This window comes from Sus scrofa, chromosome 3 (genome assembly GCF_054392235.1).
Source record: "Sus scrofa isolate SSC_HxYL_T2T_F1_AM1 chromosome 3, Sscrofa_HxYL_maternal_Yorkshire_Landrace_v2.0, whole genome shotgun sequence".
NCBI classification, from domain to species: Eukaryota; Metazoa; Chordata; class Mammalia; order Artiodactyla; family Suidae; genus Sus; species Sus scrofa.
In genome coordinates, this window is record NC_139385.1 from 104,691,906 (window position 1) to 104,710,784 (window position 18,879).

General features: G+C 37.9%; 1 protein-coding gene across 1 annotated transcript in view; it reads left to right on the top strand.

Annotated features, from left to right (window-relative positions):
* The window catches only part of LOC146404818 (uncharacterized), a 210,601-nt gene that overhangs the window by 167,693 nt on the left and 24,029 nt on the right, over positions 1–18,879 (top strand). The window lies entirely within an intron of this gene.

An 18,879-nucleotide genomic window follows, 5' to 3' on the forward strand; every position in this document is an offset into this window, starting at 1 on the left:
CACATAGCAACATCATAACCCAGTTACTGCCATGACCACAGCTCTGATTCTCTTTTTTTAATTATTAAAATATGCACAGCAAAGTGACCCAGACATATATTGACCCGGTTATATATGTGTGTGTGTGTGTGTGTGTGTGTGTGTGTGTATACATTCTTCTTTCCTCCATTTCTTCTATCATGGTTTATCCCAAGCGACTGGATATAGTTCCCTCTGCTATACAAAAGGACCTAATTGCCTATCCATTCTAAATGTAATAGTTTGCACCTACTAACCTTAAACTTAGCAACCATGAGTCCATTCTCTATATCTATGAGTCTGTTTCTGTTTTGTAGACAGGTTATTTTGTGCCACATTTTAGATTGCACATATAAATGATATCATATGGTATTTGCCTTTCTCTTTTTGACTTACTTCACTGACTATAAATTTTCTATTTGCATCCATGTTGTTGCAAATGGCATTAATTCATTCTTTTTATGGCGTGTGTGTGTGTGTGTGTGTGTGTGTGTGTGTGTGTGTATCCCACATCTTAATCCATTCATCTTTTGGTGGACATTTAGCGTGTTTCCATGTCTTGGCTATTGTGAATAGTGCTGCTGTGAACATATGGTACGTGTATCTTTTTGAACTATAGTTTTGTCCAGATAGATGGACTAGAGTGGAACTGCTGGATGATATTGGTAGTTCTATATTTAGTTTTCTGAGGAATCTCCATACTGTTTTTCATAGTGGTTGTACCAGTTTACATTCCCACCAATAGTGTAGGAGGGTTCCCTTTTCTCCACCCCCTCTCTAGCATTTGTTATTTGTGGGCTTATTAATGATGGTCATTCTGACCCATGTGAGGTGGTACCTCATTGTAGTTTTGATTTTCATTTCTCTAATAATTAGCAATGTTGAACAGTTTTTCATGTGCCTACTGGCTATCTGTATGTCTTCTTTTGAGAAATATCTATTTAGGTCTTCTGCTCATTTTTCAATTGGGTTGTTTGTTTTTTTGTTGTTGAACTGTATGAGTTTTTTGTGTATTTTGGAAATTAAGCCCTTATTGATTGCATCATTGCAACTATTTTCTCCCATTCTGTAGGTTGTCTTTTTTTTTAATGTTTTTTTTTCTTTTTTTATTACCCAATGAATTTATTACATTTATGGTCGTACAATGCTCATCACAATCCAGTTTTATAGGATTTCCATCCCACAACCCCAGCGCATCCCCCTACCCCCAAACTGTCTTCATTGGAAACCATAAGTTTTTCAAAATCTGTGAGTCAGTATCTGTTCAGCAAAGTTCATTGTGTCCCTTTTTTAGATTCCACATTAAGTGATAGCATGTGATGTTGGTGTCTCATTGTCTGACTGACTTCACTTAGCATGGTAATTTCTAAGTCCTTCCATGTTGCCAAAAAGGCCATTATTTCTTTCCTTTTAATGGCTGAGTAATAGTCCATCATGCATATGTACCACATCTTCTTTATCCACTCCTCTGTCAATGGACATTTAGGTTGTTTCCATGTCTTGGCTATTGCAAGTGCTTCAGTGAACACTAGAGTACCTATATCTTTTTGAGACATGGTTTTCTCTGGATAGATGCCCAGGAGTGGGATTGCTAGATCAAATGGTAGTTCTATTTTGTGTTTTCTTTTTTCTTTTTCTTTTTTTTTTTTGTCTTTTTGCCATTTCTGTGGGCCGCTCCCGCGGCATATGGAGGTTCCCAGGCTAGGGGTCGAATCGGAGCTGTAGCCACCAGCCTACGCCAGAGCCACAGCAACACAGGATCCGAGCCGCATCTGCAACCTACACCACAGCTCACGGCACGCCGGATCGTCAACCCACTGAGCAAGGGCAGGGACCAAACCTGCAACCTCATGGTTCCTAGTCGGATTCGTTAACCACTGCGCCACGATGGGAACTCCTATTTTGTGTTTTCTGAGGAATCTCCATACTGTTTTCCACAGTGGTTGCACCAATTTACATTCCCACCAACAGTGTAATAGGGTTCCCTTTTCTCCACACCCTCTCCAGCACTTATTGTTTGTAAACTTTTTGATGATGGCCATTGTGGGTGGTATAAGGTGGTACCTCATAGTGGTTTTGATTTACACTTCTCTAACAGTGATGTTGAACATCTTTTCATGTGTTTTTTTGGCCATCCATATGTCTTCTTTGGAGAATTGTCTGTTTAGATCTTCTGCCCATTTTTTGATGGGATTTTTTGTTTTTTTGGTATTGAGCTGTAGGAGGTGTTTATAAATTTTGGAAATAAATCCCTTGTCAGTCGGTTCATTGGCAAAGATTTTGTCCCATTCTGTGGGTTGTCTTTTCGTTTTGTTTAGGGTTTCCTTTGCTGTGCAGAAACTTTAAAGTTTAATTAAGTCCCAATTGTTTATTTTTGTTTTTATTGTCAATACTCTAAGAGGTGGATCTGAGAAGATGTTGCTGTCATCAATGTCAGAGAGTGTTTGGCCTATGTTTTCCTCTAAGGGTTTTATAGTGTCTGGTCTTATATCTAGGTCTTTAATCCATTTTGAGTTTATTTTTGTGTATGGTGTTAGGGAGTGTTCTAAATTCATTCTTTTACATGTGGCTATCCAGATTTCCCAGCACCATTTTTTTTTAAGTGATTTCCTTTTCTGTACCAAAAATCTTGTAAGTTTGATTAGGTCCCATTGGTTAATTTTTGTTTTTATTTTTATTGCCTTAGGATACCTAAGGAAACATTTGTATTGTTTATGTCAGAGAATATTTTTCCTGTGTTCTCTTCTAGGAGTTTTATGGTGTCATGTCTTATGTTTAAGTCTTTAAGCCATTTTGAGTTTATTTTTGTGCATGTCATGAGGATGCGTTCTAGTTTCATGGATTTACATGTAGCTGTCCAGTATTCCCAGCACTACTTTCGGAAGAGACTGTCTTTTTCCCATTTTATATTTTTGCCTCCTTTGTTGAGGATTAATTGACCTAAGTATTTATTTCTAGGCTCTTTATTTTGTTCCATTGTCTGTTTTTTTTTTAATCAGTACCACACTGTCTTGATTACTGTAGCTTTGTAACATTGTCTGAAGTCTGGGTAAGTTACGCCTCCAGCTTTGTTTATGGTTTTTTGTTTTTTGTTTTTTTCCCTCAGGATTGCTTTGGCAATTCTGGGTCTTTATGGGTACATATAAATTTTTGGATTTTTTTTTTTTTTAGTTCTGTGAAAATGTCATGGGTTGATAGGAATCCTGTTAAATCTTTAGATTGCTATTGGTATTATGGCTAATTTTTAAGAAAAACTCATTGAAATACAGTTAATTTACAAAGCTGTCATAATTTCTCCTGTACAACAAAGTGATCCAGTCATACATATACACATATCCATTCTTTCTGGTTCTTTTCACACATAGATTTTCACAGAATGCTGGATAGAGTTCTCTGTGTTGTATGGAGGATCATTCCATATACTTCAGTGTACATATGTCAGTCCCAAACCCCCAGTCCATTCCTCCTGCCCCCCCACCTATCCCATTTGATAAGCATAAGTTTTTCAAAGTCTGTGAGTCTTCTTCTTTTCTGCAAATATCTTCATTTGTATCCTTTTTTTTTTAAAAAAAAAAGATTCTTCATATAAGTGATATGCAATGTTTGTCTTTCACTGTCTAACTTCACTTAGTATGATAGTTTCTAGGTCCATCCATGTTGCTGAAAATGGCATTATTTCATTCTTTTTATGGCTGAGTAGTATTCAATTGTATATATGTATCACATCTTTATCCATTCCTCTCTTAATAGACATTTAGGTTGCTTCCATGTCTTGGCTATTATTGTAAATAGTGTTGCAATGAACATTGGGGTGCATGTATCTTTTTGAATTATGGTTTTCTCTGGATAGATACCCAGAAGTGGGATTGCTGGATCATGTTGTAGTTCTATTTTTAGTTTTTTGAGGAACCTTTATACTGTTACACCAATGTACAATCCCACCATCAGTGTAAGAGGGCTCCTTTTCATCATACCCTCTCCAGCATTTATTATTTATAGACTTTTTGATGATGGCCATTCTGGCTGGTGTTAGTTAGGTGGTACCTCATAGTAGTTTTGATTTGTGTTTCTTTAATAATAAGTCATGTCGGACATCTTTTCTCGTGGGCTTTTTTTTTTTTTTGTATTCCATATTTCTTCTTTGCAGAAATGTCTGTTTAGAATCTTTTGCCCAATTTTTTATTGGGTTGTTTGTTTGGGGTTTTTTGCTGTTGTTGTTGTTGTTGTTGTTGTTGTTGTTGTTGTTGTTGTTGTTGTTTTGGTGTTGAGCTGCAGGCAGTGTTCACATAATTTGGAGATTAATCTCTTGTCAGTTGCTTCATTTGCAAATATTTTCTCCTATTTTGTGGGTTGTCTTTTTGTTGTGTTTATGGTTTCCTTTACTGTGCAAAAATTTTAAGTTTAATTAGGTCCCATTTGTTTATTTTTGTTTTAATTGTCATTACTCTAGAAGGTGGATCTGAGAAGATATTGCTGTGGTTATGTCAGAAAGTATTTGGCCTATGTAACCTCTAAGAATGTTATAGTAACCAGTCTTATTTTTAAGCCTTTAATCCATTTTGAGTTTATTTTGTGTATGGTATTAGATAATGTTCTAATGCATTCTTTTGCATGTAGCTATCAAGTTTTCCCAGCACTGCTTATTGAAGAGACTGTCTTTTCTCCATTATATATTCTTGCCTCCTTCATCATAAATTAATTGACTATACATTCTTAGGCTTATTTCTGGGTTTTCCATCTTGCTCCATCGATCTGTGTTTCTGTTTTATTGGGGGGGAGTTCCCATCATTGCTCAGCAGAATCAAATCTGACTAGCATCCATGAGGACTCAGGTTTGAGCCCTCGCCTTGCTGAGGCAGTTAAGGACCTGGTGTTGCCATGAGCTGTGGTGTGGGTCACAGATGAGGCTTGGATCCGGTGTTGTTGTAGCTGTGGTGTAGGCTGGAGGCTGTAGCTCTGATTCATCCCCCAGCCTGAGAACCTCCATATGCCATAGGTGCAGCCCTAAAACAAACATATATGTATATTTCTCTTTTTGTGCCAGTACCATACTATTTTGTTGACTGTAGTATAATCTGCGGTCAGGGCGCTTGATTCCTCCAGCGCCATTGTTCTTTCTCAGGATGACTTTGGCTATTCCGGGCCTTTTGTGTTTCCGAACAAACTAAAATATTTTGCTCTAGTTCTGTAAAAAATGCCTTTGGTAATTTGATAGGCATTGCATTGAATCTGTAGATTGCCTTGGGTAGTATACTCATTTTGATATTGATTCTTCCAGTCCAAGAGCATGGTATGTCTTTCCATCTGTTTGTATCATCTTTGATTTCTTTCATCAGCATCCTATAGTTTTCAGAGTATAGTTCTTTTGTCTCTTTATATAGGTTTAATCCTAGATATTTTATTCTTTTTGATGTGATGATTGATGGGATGTTTCCCCCTAATTTCTCTTTATGATCTTTCATCATTAGTATATAGAAATGCAGTTGATTTCTTTGTATTATTTTTATATCCTGCAACTTTACCAAATTTATTGATGAGCTCTAACAGTTTTCTGGTAGAGTCTTTAGGATTTTCTAGGTATAGTATCATGTCATCTGCACACAGCAATAGTTTTACTTCTTCCTTTTCAATTTTGATTCCTTTTATTTCATTTTTTTTCTCTGATTGCCATGGCTAGGACTTTCAAAACTATGTTGAACAGTAGTGGTGAGAGTGGACATGCCTGTTCCTGATCTCAGTGGGAATTCTTTCAGCTTTTCACCATTGAGAATGATGTTAGCTGTGGGTTTGTCATATATGGCCTTTATTATGTTGAGGTAGGTTTGCTCCATGCCCACTTTCCGGGGCAGGGGGGTATCATAAATGGGTGGTGGATTTTGTCAAAGCTTTTTCTGCATCTATGGAGAGAATCATATGATTTTTACTCTTCAGTTTGTTAATGAGGTGTATCTCACTGATTGATTTGTGGATATTGAAAAATCCTTGCCTCCCTGGGATAAATCCCACTTGATCATGGTGTACAGTCCTTTTAATGTATTGCTGGATTTGGTTTGCTAGTATTTTGTTGAGGATTTTTGCATTTATGTTCATCGGTGATGTTGACCTGTAATTTTCTTTCTTGTGTGTGTGTGTGTTATTTTTGTCTAGTTTTGGTATATCAGTGTGATGGTAGCCTCATAGAATGAGTCTGGGAGTGTTCCCTCCTCTGCGATTTTTTTGAAATAGCTTCAGAAGGACAGGTGTTAACTCTTCTCTAAATGTGTGATAGAATTCACCTCTGAAGCCATCTGGTCCTGGACTTTTGTTGGAAATTTTTTAATCACAGTTTCAATTTCAGTACTTGTGATTGGTCTGTTCATCTTTTCTATTTCTTCCTGGTTTAGTCTTGAAAGATTGTACCTTTCTAGGAATTTGTCCATTTCTTTGAGATCGTCCATTTTATTGGCATATAGTTGCTTGTAATAGTCTCTTATGATCCTTTGTATTTCTGTGATGTCCATTGTAACGTCTCCTTTTCCAGTTCTAATTTTATTGATTTGAGTCCTCTCTCTTTTTTTCTTGATGGGTCTGGCTAAGGATTTATCAATCTTGTTGATCTTTTCAAAGACCCAGCTTTTAGTTTCATTGATCTTTTCTGTTGTTTTCTTCATTTCAGTTTCATTTATTTCTGTTCTGATCTTTATGATTTCTTTCCTTCTGCCAACTTTGGGTTTTGTCTGTTTTTCTTTCTCTAGTTGCTTTAGGTGTAAAGTTAGGTTGTTTATTTGAATTTTTCTTGTTTCCTGAGGTGGGCTTGTATTGCTGTAAACTTCCCTCTTAGAACTGCTCTTGCTTCATCCCATACGTTTTGGATTGTTGTATCTTTGTTGTCATTTGCTTCTAGGTTTTTGGTTTTTTGTTTTTTTGTTTTTTTGTTTTTAGGGCTGCAGGTGTGTCATATGGAATTTCCCAGACTAGAAGTTAAATCAGAGCTGCAGCTGCTGGCCTATACCACAGCCACAGCCACACCAGATATAAGCTGCATCTGTGACCTACACCACAGCTCGAGGCAACACTAGATCCTTAACCCACTGAGCAAGTCCAGGAATCAAACCTGCATTCTCATGAATACTAGTCAGGTTCATTACCACTGAGCCATGACAGGAACTCCGGCCTCTAGGTATTTTTAAATTTCCTCTTTGATTTCTTCAGTGATCCATCAGTTGTTTAGCAGCATGTTGTTAATCTCCGTGTGTTTGTGTTTTTTGCAGTTTTTTTTCTTGTCGATACCTAGTTTTGTAGTGTTGTGCTCAGAAAAGATGTTTGATATGATTTCAGTTTTTAAAAATTTACTGAGGCTTGATTTGTCACCCAGAATGTTCTATCCTAGAGAATGTTCCATGTGCACTTGAGAAGAATGTGTATTCTGCTGCTTTTGCATGCAATATTCTATAAGTCCATCTGGTCTAATGCATCATTTAAGGCCTGTGTTTCCTTGTTGATTTTTCTGTCTAGATGATCTGTGCATTGTTGTAAGTGGAGTGTTAAAGTCCCCCAGTATTGTATTGTTGTCAATTTCTCTTTTTAAGGCTGTTAGTCGTTGCCTTGTATATTGAGGTGCTCCTACGTTGGATGCATATATATTTACAAAATTGTTATATCTTTTTTTTGGATTGATCCTTTGGTCATTGTATAATGACCTTCTTGTCTCTTGCAACATCCTTTAAGGTCTATTTTGTCTGATATGAGTATTGCTACTCTGACTTTCTTTTGATATCCGTTTGCATGGAATATTTTTTTCCATCCTCTCACTTTCAGTTTGCATGTGTCCTTAGTGATGAAATGGGGTTTCTTGTAGACAGCATATATATATGGGTCTTGTTTTTATATCCTTTCAGTCTATGTCTTTTGATTGGAGCATTTAGTCCATTTACATTTAATGTTATTATTGATATATAAGGTTTTTTTTAAGGCCACACCCGTGGCATATTGAGGTTCCCAGGCTAGTGGTCAAATTGGAGCTGTAGCTGTGATCCTGTGCCACAGCCACAGCAATGCAGGATCTGAGCCACATCTGCGACCTACACCACAGCTCATGGCAGTGCCAGATCCTTAATTCACTGAGTGATGCCAGGGATTGAACCCATGTCCTCATGGATACTAGTTGGGTTCAGAAACCACTGAGCTACCACAGGAATTCCTCTATGTAAGTTCTTATTGCCATTTTAATAATTGTTTTGGATTTGTTTTTGTTAGCCTTTTTTCTTCCCTTCTCTTTTTCTCTTCTTTTGTGGTTTGATGACTATATATATATATATATATATATATATATATATATATATTTTTTTTTTTTTTTGTCTTTTTGCTATTTCTTGGGCCACTCCATGGCATATGGGAGGTTCCCAGGCTAGGGGTCGAATCAGAGCTGTAGCCACAGGCCTATGCCAGAGCCACAGCAACGCGGGATCCAAGCCGCATCTGCTATCTACACCACAGCTCACGGCAACGCCGGATCGTTAACCCACTGAGCAAGGGCAGGGACCGAACCCGCAACCTCATGGTTCCTAGTCGGATTCATTAACCACTGTGCCATGATGGGAATTCCCGATGACTATATTTAGAGTTGTGTATGGATTGCTTTTTCTTATTCATGTGTGTATCTATTGCAGGTTTTTTGTTTGCAGTCACCATGATGTTTTGATATTGGAGTCTATATATACGTGATATTGTTTTAAGTTGCTGGCCTCTCAATTGCAAATGCATCTGCAGTACCATGCATTTCTACCCACTTCTCATGATTGCTAGTTTTGATATCATATTTGTGTGGATGATTTCCTACCTTTACTGGTGAGTTTCTCATTTATATTTTTCTTGCCTATGGTTGTGGCCTTTTCTTTTCCATCTAGAGAAGTTCCCTTAGTATTTGTTGTAAAGTTGGTTTAGTGGTGCTGAATTCTCTTATCTTCTACTTGTCTGTAAATCATTTGATTTTCCCTTCATATCTTAATGAGAGCTTTGCTGGGTTGAGTATTCTTGGTTGGAGGTTTTTTTTTCCTTTCATCATTTTAAGTATATTGCACCACTCCCTTCTGGCCTGCAGGGTTTCTGCTGAAAAAAAGCTGACGACCTTATTGCGGTTCCCTTGTATGTTATTTGTTTCTTTTCCCTATCTGCTTGTAACATTTTCTCTTTGTCTTTAACTTTGGTCAGTTTGATTAATATGTGTCTCAAGATGTTCATTCTTGGGTTTATTTTATATGGTACTCATTGTGCTTTCTGGATTTGAGTGAATGATTCCTTTCCCTGTTAGGGAAGTTTTCAGCTGTTATCTCTTCAAATATTTTCTCTGGCCCGTTCTATCTTCTTCTAGTACCCCTGTAATGCAAATTTTGCTGCATTTAAAGTTTACTGTAGTTCTCTTAGACTTTCCTCATTTCTTTTCATTGTTTTTTGCTTTATTCTTTTCTACATCTGTGATTTCCACCATTCTGTCTTTCACCTCGCTTATTTATTCTTCTGCCTCCTATAATCTGCTATTGGTTCCTTCTAGTGAATTTTTTATTTTATTTTGTTGATTAAATTTTGGGTCTCTGCTTGTTTAATCTTAAAATCTTGTATTTCTTTGTTCAACTTTTCTTCTAATTTATCAATTCTTGCCTCTGTTTTTTTTCCCAAGATCTTGGATCATCTTTACTATCATTATTCTAAAGTCTTTTTCATGGAGGCTGCTGATCTCTAGTTCACTTAGTTGTTTTTCTGGAGTTTTATCTAATTCCCTCATCTGGCTTGTATTCCTCTGCCTTTTCATTTTGTATAGCCTTTCGTCTCATCTTCTTTTTGCAGGATACAGGGTTGTAACCTCTCTTGCTTCTGGTATCTGCCCCTTATGCGTGAAGTTGATAGAAGTACTTGTTGCAGACTTTCTGATGGGAGGGACTGTTGCCTGCTCACTTGTAGGTGGAGCTGAGTTTTGTCCCTCTGGTGGATGGGACTTTGTCTCTGGATATGATTAGGGGCAGCTGTATGCCTAGGAGGACTTTAGATAGTCTGTTTTCTGATGGGTGGGGCTGTGTTCCCACCCTGTTGTTTGACCTGGGGCTTCTCAGTTTGGATGGGTAGTGCCAGATTATTCCAAAGCAGCAGCCTACCAAGGAGCTCATGCCAATGACTATTCACAGGACCTCAGTCTTTAGTGTCCTGCCCCCAAAATGAGCAACAGCTTCCCCCTCACTTTCCCAGGATATCTTCAAAGGCCCACAGGTAGGTCTGACCCAGATTCTTTTTTTTGTGTGTGTGTGCTTTTTAGGGCCACACTCATGGCATATGGAAGTTCCCAGCCTAGGGGTCAAATTGGAGCTTCAGCTGCTGTCCTACACCACAGCCACAGCAATGTGAGATCCAAGTTGCATCTGCCACCTACACCACAGCTCCTGGCAATGCCAGATCCTTAATCCACTGAACGAAGCCAGGGATCGAACCTGCATCCCCATGGATCCTAGTCAGATTCATTAACTGCTGAGCCACGAAGGGAACTCCATGACCCAGATTCTTATGGAATCTCTGCTTTGCCCTGGAACCCAGTGCACATGGAATCCTATGTGTGCCTCACAAGAGTAGAGTCTCTGTTTCTCCCAGTCCAGTGGAGCTCCTATGCACACACCCCTCTGGGCTTCAACACCAAATTCTCTGGAGGTTCCTCCTCCCAATGCCCAAGCCCAGGCTGGGGAAACTGATGTGGGGTTCGAAACTCTCACTCTTGTGGGAGAGCCTCTGTGATATAGTTATTTTCCAGTCTGTGGGTCACCTACCCAGCAGGTATGGGATTGCTAATATCATGAAATTGTACCTCCTACTGTCTTAATGTAGCTTCTTCTTTGTCTTGGGGTATAGGATATCTTTTTTTTTTTTTTTTTGGTAGTTTCCAGTCTATTGTATTTATAGTTGTTTGATGATTTGTTGTAATTTTGGAGTTTTTGTGAGAGAGAGTGATCTTAATTTCTTCTACCCACCATCTTGTCCCAATCCCCTCATATGGCCGTTTTAACAATATTAATTCTTCCAATCCAGGACCATGGGATATTTTTCCACTTATTTGAATCCTCTTTAATTTCCTTGGTTAATGTTTTATAATTCTCAGCATATAAGTCTTTCACCTCTTTGGTCAAGTTTAATCCCTGGCATTTAATTTTGGGGGATGCAATTTTAAAAGGTATTTTTTAAATATTCCTTTTCTAATAGTTCATTGTTAGTAAATAGAAATACAACTGATTTCTGAATGTTAGTCTGGTACCCTGATACTTTGCTGAATTCATTGATCAGTTCAAATAGTTTTTGTGTGGAGTCCTTAGGGTTTTCTATATGTAAGATCACATCATCTGCATATAGTGGTAATTTTACCTCTTCTCTTCCAATTTGGATTCCTTTTATTTCTTTTCTTTGGTTGTTGTGGCTAGGACTTCCAATATTATGTTGAATAAAAATGGTGAGAGTGGGCATCCTTGTCTTGTCCCAGATTTTAGTGGGAAGGCACTTAGGTTTTCTCCATTGAGTATTATATTGGCTGTGGGTTTGTCATAAATGGCTTTTATTATGTCAAGATATGTTCCCTCTATACCCACTTTGGTAAGAGTTTTTATCATGAATGGATGTTGGATTTTGTCAGATCCTATTTCAGTTTCTATTGGGATGATCATATGGTTTTTGACTTTTCTTTTGCTAATGTGGTGTACAACATTAATTGATTTGTATATGTTGAACCATCCTTTGAATGAGTCCCACTTGGTTGTGGTATATGATCTTTTTTATGTCTTGTTAGATTTGGCTGGCTAAAATTTTTTGAGAATTTTTGTGTCTATATTCATCCGAAGTATTGGCCTATAATTTTCTTTATCTGGTTTTGGTATTAGGGTGATGGTGGTTTCATAGAATGTCTTCAGAAGTGTTCCTTCTTCAGTATTTTGGGAAAGTTTAAGAAGAATTGGTATAATTTCTTTGTATGTTTGGTAGAAGTCATCTGTGAAGCCATTTGGTCCTGGAATTAAAAAAAAAAAAATTTCTTTGTCTTTTTAAGATTGCACCTATGGCATATGAAAGTTTCCAAGATAGGGGTTCAAATCAGAACTGTAGCTGCCAACCTACACCACAGCTCACAGCAATGCCAGATCTTTAACCCATTGAATGAGGCCAGGGATCAAACCTACATCCTCATGAATAATGGTTAGGTTTGTTACTGCTCAGCCACAATGGGAACTCCCAGGAGTTTTTTGGTTTTGTTTTTGTTTTTGTTTGAAATTATGTATTCAGTTTTGTTTCAGTGATCATTTTATTCAAATGATCTATTTCTTCTTGATTCAGTTTAGGTGGTCTGTGTATTTCTAGAAAGTTGTCCATTTCTTTTGGGTTATCCAATTTGTTGTCATATAACTGTTCATAGTATTCTCTTATGGTTTGTTGTATTTCTGTAGTATCAGTTGAGATTCCTCCTTTTTCATTTCTTATTTTGTTTATTTGCATTCTCTCTCTCTTCTTCTTGGTGAGTCTGGCGAGAGGTTTGTACATTTTGTTTACCCTTTCAAAAACCAGATCTTGGTTTTGATTTTTTCCATTGATTTTTGAGTCTCTATTTTATTGATTTCCTCTCTTATCTTTATTATCTCCTTCCTTCTGCTGACCTTGCATTTTGTTTGTTCTTACTTTTCTAATCCTTTTACATGGTAGGTTAGATTGTTGATTTGAGATTTTTCTTGTTTTTTGAGGAAGGCCTGTATTGCTATGAACTTCCCTCAAAGAACTGCTTTTGTGGCATCCCATAGATTTTGCATGGTAGTGTTTTCATTGCTGTTTATTTCAAGGTATTTTTAAATTGCCTTTTTGATTTCCTCATTAACTCATTGGTTTTTTAGTAGCATGTTGTTTAGTCTCCATGTAGTCAGTTTTTTTCTCATTTTTTTTTCTTGTGGTTGATTTCTAGTTTAATGCCATTACGATCAGAGAAAATGCTTGAAATAATTTCTATACTATTAAATTGGTTGAGATTAGTTTTGTGCCCCAGTATGTAGCCAATCCTGGAGAATGTTCCATGTGTACTTGAAAAAAATGTATATTCTGGGTTTTTTAAGATTTAATGCCCTGAATGTATCAATTAAGTCCAACTGTACTATTGTGTCATTTAGAATCTCTGTTGCCTTATTGATTTTCTGTCCATTGATGTGAGTGGGGTGTTAAAGTCTCCTATTGTAATCCCATCAATTTCTCCTTTTATGTCTGGTAGTATTTGTTGTATATATTTGGGTGCTTCTATATCAGGGGCATATCTATTGATGATTGTAATATCGTCTTCTTGAATTGATCCATTTATCATTTAATAGTGTCCTTGTTTATCTTTCTTTATGGCCTTTGTTCTAAAGTTTATTTTGTCTTATATGAGTATTGTGACTCCCACTTTCCTGTCATTTCCATTCTCATGAAATATCTTTTTCCATCCCATCACTTTCAGTTTATATGTGTCCTTTGCCCTAAGGTGGGTCTCTTGTAGGGAGCATTTTGTAAGCTCTTATTTTTTTATCCAGTCTGCCACTCTATGTCTTTTGACTGGAGCATTCAGTCCATTGACATTTAAGGTAATTATTGATAAATATGTGTTTATTGCCATTTTAAACCTTGTTTTCCAGCTTATTCCATTTCTCCTTTGTTCCTATCTTTTTCTTTCTTTTTTTCCTTTTTTTTTTTTTTTTGTTGGATTATTTCCTTATGCTGTGTCCTCTTCTTTTTGTTTTTTTGTGAATGTATTATTTGTTTTTTATTTGTGGTTGCCCTGTTTTTCAAATATGTTAACCCTTTCTTATGTCTGCTTGCTTTAGACTGATAGTCACATAGGTCAAACATATTCTTTACAAAAGGAGTTGATTTTCTTGCTCTCCCTCCCCACATTTTATGATTTTTATGTCCTTTTTTATATCTCCCTGTTTATCCTTTGCTGTTCTTTGTGTTTATCATCACTTTCACAAATAGTTTTTTTTTCCTCTTTGATCTGTATTACTGGCTTAAGTGATTAATTTCCAATTATAATTTCCCCCATCCTATATCTTCTTTCCTATTTAAAGGAGACCTTTCAATATTTCTTTTAGAATGAGTTTGTTACTGCTGTATTCTTTTAGTTTTTGTCTGAGAAACTCTTTATTTCTCCTTCTATTTTTAAATGATAACCTTGCTAGATAGAGTATTCTAGTTGCAAATTTTTCTCTTTCAGAGCTTTTAACATACCTTGCCACTCTCTTCTGGGCTGTAGTGTTCCTGTAGACAAATCAGCTGACGGCTTTCTGGGGTTCCCTTATAATTAATTCTTTGTTTTCCTCTTGCTGCCTTGAGACTCCTCCCCTTATCTTTTAACTTTTGCCATTTTTATTATTATAATATGTCTTGGTGTAGGTCTGTTTGGGTTCAACTTGTATGGGGCCCTCTGTTCTTCCTGTATCTGAATTTCTTTTTCCTTCTTTAGATTTGGAAAGTTTTCAGCCATAATTTCTTCAAATATATTTTCAATCCCCTATTCCTTTTCTTCTCCTTCTGGAAACCCTATTATGGATAGATTGGCATACTTTATGTTATCCCATAGCTCTCTTATATTGCTTTTATTTATTTTTTCATTTGGCTTTCTGTTTGTTATCCTGATTGAGTGATTTCCATTATTCTATTTTCCTTATTCACTTATTCTTTCCTCTGTATTATTCATTCTGCTCTTCAGTGCCTTTAACTTGGCTTGTGTCTCTGCAAATGAATTTTCTAACTTTTCTTAGCTCCTCCTTATAGTTTGTAGTTCCTTTTTAAAGTAATCTATGTTACTGTTGATATCAATTCTTAATTCCTTCAGTATTTTCATTACCTCCTTTTTGAAATTGGTATCTATTATATTGCAGAGGTTTGTCTCATTGTTTGCTGCTTCAGGAGAATTCTCCTGTTCTTTTAACTGGGAATGGTTCCTGTGCTTCTTCATTTTGCTTATATTTTTCTTACTTTGTGAATTTAGGGAAAACAATTATCTACTGTAGTCTCAGAGGGTTATTTATATGTGGGAACATCCCTGGATAGCTTGTGAGGGCTTACAATTTTTTTTGGTGTGAGGGCTGCTTCTGGTTTGGATGCTTCTGTCTCTTTCTTCAGTGTGTGCAGGCCATTATCCCCTTGACAGGAGGGTGTACAGGTGTACGGCCTCTTTGTGCTTCCAGGGAGGTAGGGGCAATGGATAGAACCTGCAGGTGGCACCAGGTTTTCAGGCCCTTGGCAATGTCAGGGACCCACAGGGAGATGGAGGCAGCAGGCTGCTCCTGGTTGCAGGACCCTCAGCAGTGGCAGTGACCTGCAGGGAGGTGGGAACAGTACCCAGAGCCCTTGGCAGGGGCAACAGAAGGGTGTGTGCATCCCAGGAGGTAAGGGCAATGGACAGCACTTGGTTGCAGAGCCTTCTGCAGCAGTGACCCCTATGGTGACTTGGCCCATAGGCAGTGCTTGTTCACAGGACCCTTAGTGGTGGCAGGCCACACCCACCTCAGGAATCAGAGATAGCTATGGCAGTTTACAGTTCTGATTCTGAGTCACTGGACTGCACACCTGGTCTGAAGTGACCTTGGTTTCTAAAGACACATGGAACACCTCTGTGAACTATCATTAAAATATTTTGCTTACTTCTGTCATGCTAGCTTTATATCCTTTCAGCAGAAATGTCCTGCAGCTGCTGGCCTACACCACAGCCACAGCAATACAGGATCCAAGCCACATCTGCGACCTACACACAGCTCAGGTCAACACCAGATCCTTAACCTACTGAGCAAGGCCAGGGATCAAGCCCACAACTTCACAGTTCCCAGTTAGATTCATTTCTGCTGCACCATGACAGGAACTCCCAAGAACTGTTTTATAGTTAAAAAATTTTATTTTTTTTATTTTTTTTATTATTAATTTTATTTTATTTTATTTTTTTTTTTTATTTTCCCACTGTACAGCAAGGGGGTCAGGTTATCCTTACATGTATACATTGCAATTACAGTTTTTCCCCCACCCTTTCTTCTGTTGCAACATGAGTATCTAGACATAGTTCTCAATGCTATTCAGCGGGATCTCCTTGTAAATCTATTCTAGGTTGTGTCTGATAAGCCCAAGCTCCCGATCCCTCCCACTCCCTCCCCCTCCCCCTCCGATCAGGCAGCCACAAGTCTCTTCTCCAAGTCCATGATTTTCTTTTCTGAGATGTTCATTTGTGCTGGATATTAGATTCCAGTTATAAGTGATATCATATGGTATTTGCCTTTGTCTTTCTGGCTCATTTCACTCAGTATGAGATTCTCTAGCTCCATCCATGTTGCTGCAAATGGCATTATGTCATCATTCTTTTTTATGGCTGAGTAGTGTTCCATTGTGTATATATACCACAGCTTCCAAATCCAATCATCTGTCGATGGACATTAGGATTGTTTCCATGTCCTGGCTATTGTTAATAGTGCTGCAATAAACATGCAGGTGCATGTGTCTCTTTTAAGTAGAGCTTTGTCCGGATAGATGCCCAAGAGTGGGATTGCGGGGTCATATGGAAGTTCTATGTATAGACTTCTAAGGTATCTCCACACTGTTCTCCATAGTGGCTGTACCAGTTGACATTCCCACCAACAGTGCAGGAGGGTTCCCTTTTCTCCACAGCCCCTCCAGCACTTGTTATTTGTGGATTTATTAATGATGGCCATTCTGACTGGTGTGAGGTGGTATCTCATGGTAGTTTTGATTTGCATTTCTCTTATAATCAGCGATGTTGAGCATTTTTTCATGTGTTTGCTGACCATCTGTATATCTTCTTTGGAGAAATGTCTATTCAGGTCTTTTGCCCATTTTTCCATTGATTGATTGGTTTTTTTGCTGTTGGGTTGTATAAGTTGCTGATATATTCTAGAGATTAAGCCCTTGTCAGTTGCCTCATTTGAAACTATTTTCTCCCATTCTGTAAGTTGTCTTTTTGTTTTCTTTTGGGTTTCCTTTGCTGTGCAAAAACTTTTCAGTTCGATGAGGTCCCATGGGTTTATTTTTGCTCTAATTTCTATTGCTTTGGGAGACTGACCTGAGAAAATATTCATGATGTTGATGTCAGAGAGTGTTTTGCCTGTGTTTTCTTCTAGGAGTTTGATGGTGTCCTGTCGTATATTTAAGTCTTTCAGCCATTTTGAGTTTATTTTTGTGCATGGTGTGAGGGTGTGTTCTAGTTTCATTGCTTTGCATGCAGCTGTCCAGGTTTCCCAGCAATGCTTGCTGAATAGACTTTCCTTTTCCCATTTTATGTTCTTGCCTCCCTTGTCAAAGATTAATTGACCATAGGTGTCAGGGTTTATTTCCGGATTCTCTGTTCTGTTCCATTGGTCTGTCTGTCTGTTTTGATACCAGTACCACACTGTTTTGATGACTGTGGCTTTGTAGTATTTCTTGAAGTCTGGGAGAGTTATGCCTCCTGCTTGGTTTTTGTTTCTCAAGATTGCTTTGGCGATTCTGGGTCTTTTGTGGTTCCATATAAATGTTTGGATTGTTTGTTCTAGTTCTGTGAAAAATGTCATGGGTAATTTGATAGGGATTGCATTGAATCTGTAGATTGCTTTGGGTAGTATGGCCATTTTCACAATATTGATTTTTCCAATCCAGGAACATGGAATATCTTTCCATTTCTTTACATCTTCTTTGATTTCAGTTAAAAAATTTTAATAGTAGTTTTCAGAGTTTTTTATCTGTATTATGTCATATCATCCCAACAACTCTATGAGTTAGATGGAAGAAATGGTCGTAGTTCTACTTTATTTTTAAATTTTATTTTATTTTATTTTTTTGGTCTTTTGTCTTTTTAGAGCCCCACCCGCGGCATACGGAGATTCCCAGGCTAGGGATCTAATCGGAGCTACAACTGCTGGCCTATGCCAGAGCCACAGCAACGTCAGATCCGAGCTGCATCTGCAAACTACACCACAGTTCATGGCAATGCCAGATCCTTAACCCACTGAGCAAGGCCAGGGATTAAACCCACAACCTCATGGTTCCTAGTCAGACTTGTTTCCACTGAGCCATGACAGGAACTCCAGTAGTTCTACTTTATAGTAAAAAATCAATTCTTAGAAGCTTAAGTGTTATGAGTCAGGGTCCAGTCATGAAAATAGAAAGCACATTAGGTCCTTCAACAGAGAATTTATTGTAGGGGTTTGGGTACTAGCATTTGTGTACTTGAATTGCTCACAGCAGCTTGTGAAGTTTAGAGGTGCTATGTTGGTAGGTGAAAACTGTATGTGGTGAATGATTTACATTACAAAAATCGACACATATTCAAATCAGTTTTCTTTTTGTTTTCCTGGATTAACCAGCACATCACTGGTTAGAGGTACTGGAGGACCGGGGGAAAAAAGAGAACATTGAGGTAACACAAAGATAGTAACTGGAGAAAGCAGTTGTTACACCAGGACCAGGGAAAGAAAAGAAAGAGCTGGGGTTATGAAGACCTAGATCAGAGAAGGGACCCCCAGGCTGACCCCCTATAATTTATACAGTTGAGGGGCATAATGACACTGCATTGGGGTGCTGAAGGAACCTGGAGGCCAGAATTTCCACTGTTGCTGGGGTGAGGCTGATAGGGATAGCAAGCCAGCAAAAAGAAGTGTGTCCTTCCTCCTTCTTCTGCTTTGAGGTTCTCTCCAGCACCCCTATTAGCAGAGCTTATTAACAGGGAACAGCAGCAGAAGAGAAACATGGTTTGTAGATTCTTGAGCCTCAGCATTTTAAAGCCACATGTAGAAGATGAGTTGGGGTGAGAAACAATAATTTAAAAACTAGCACATAGGTGTTTCTGTTGTGGCGCAGCAGAATCAA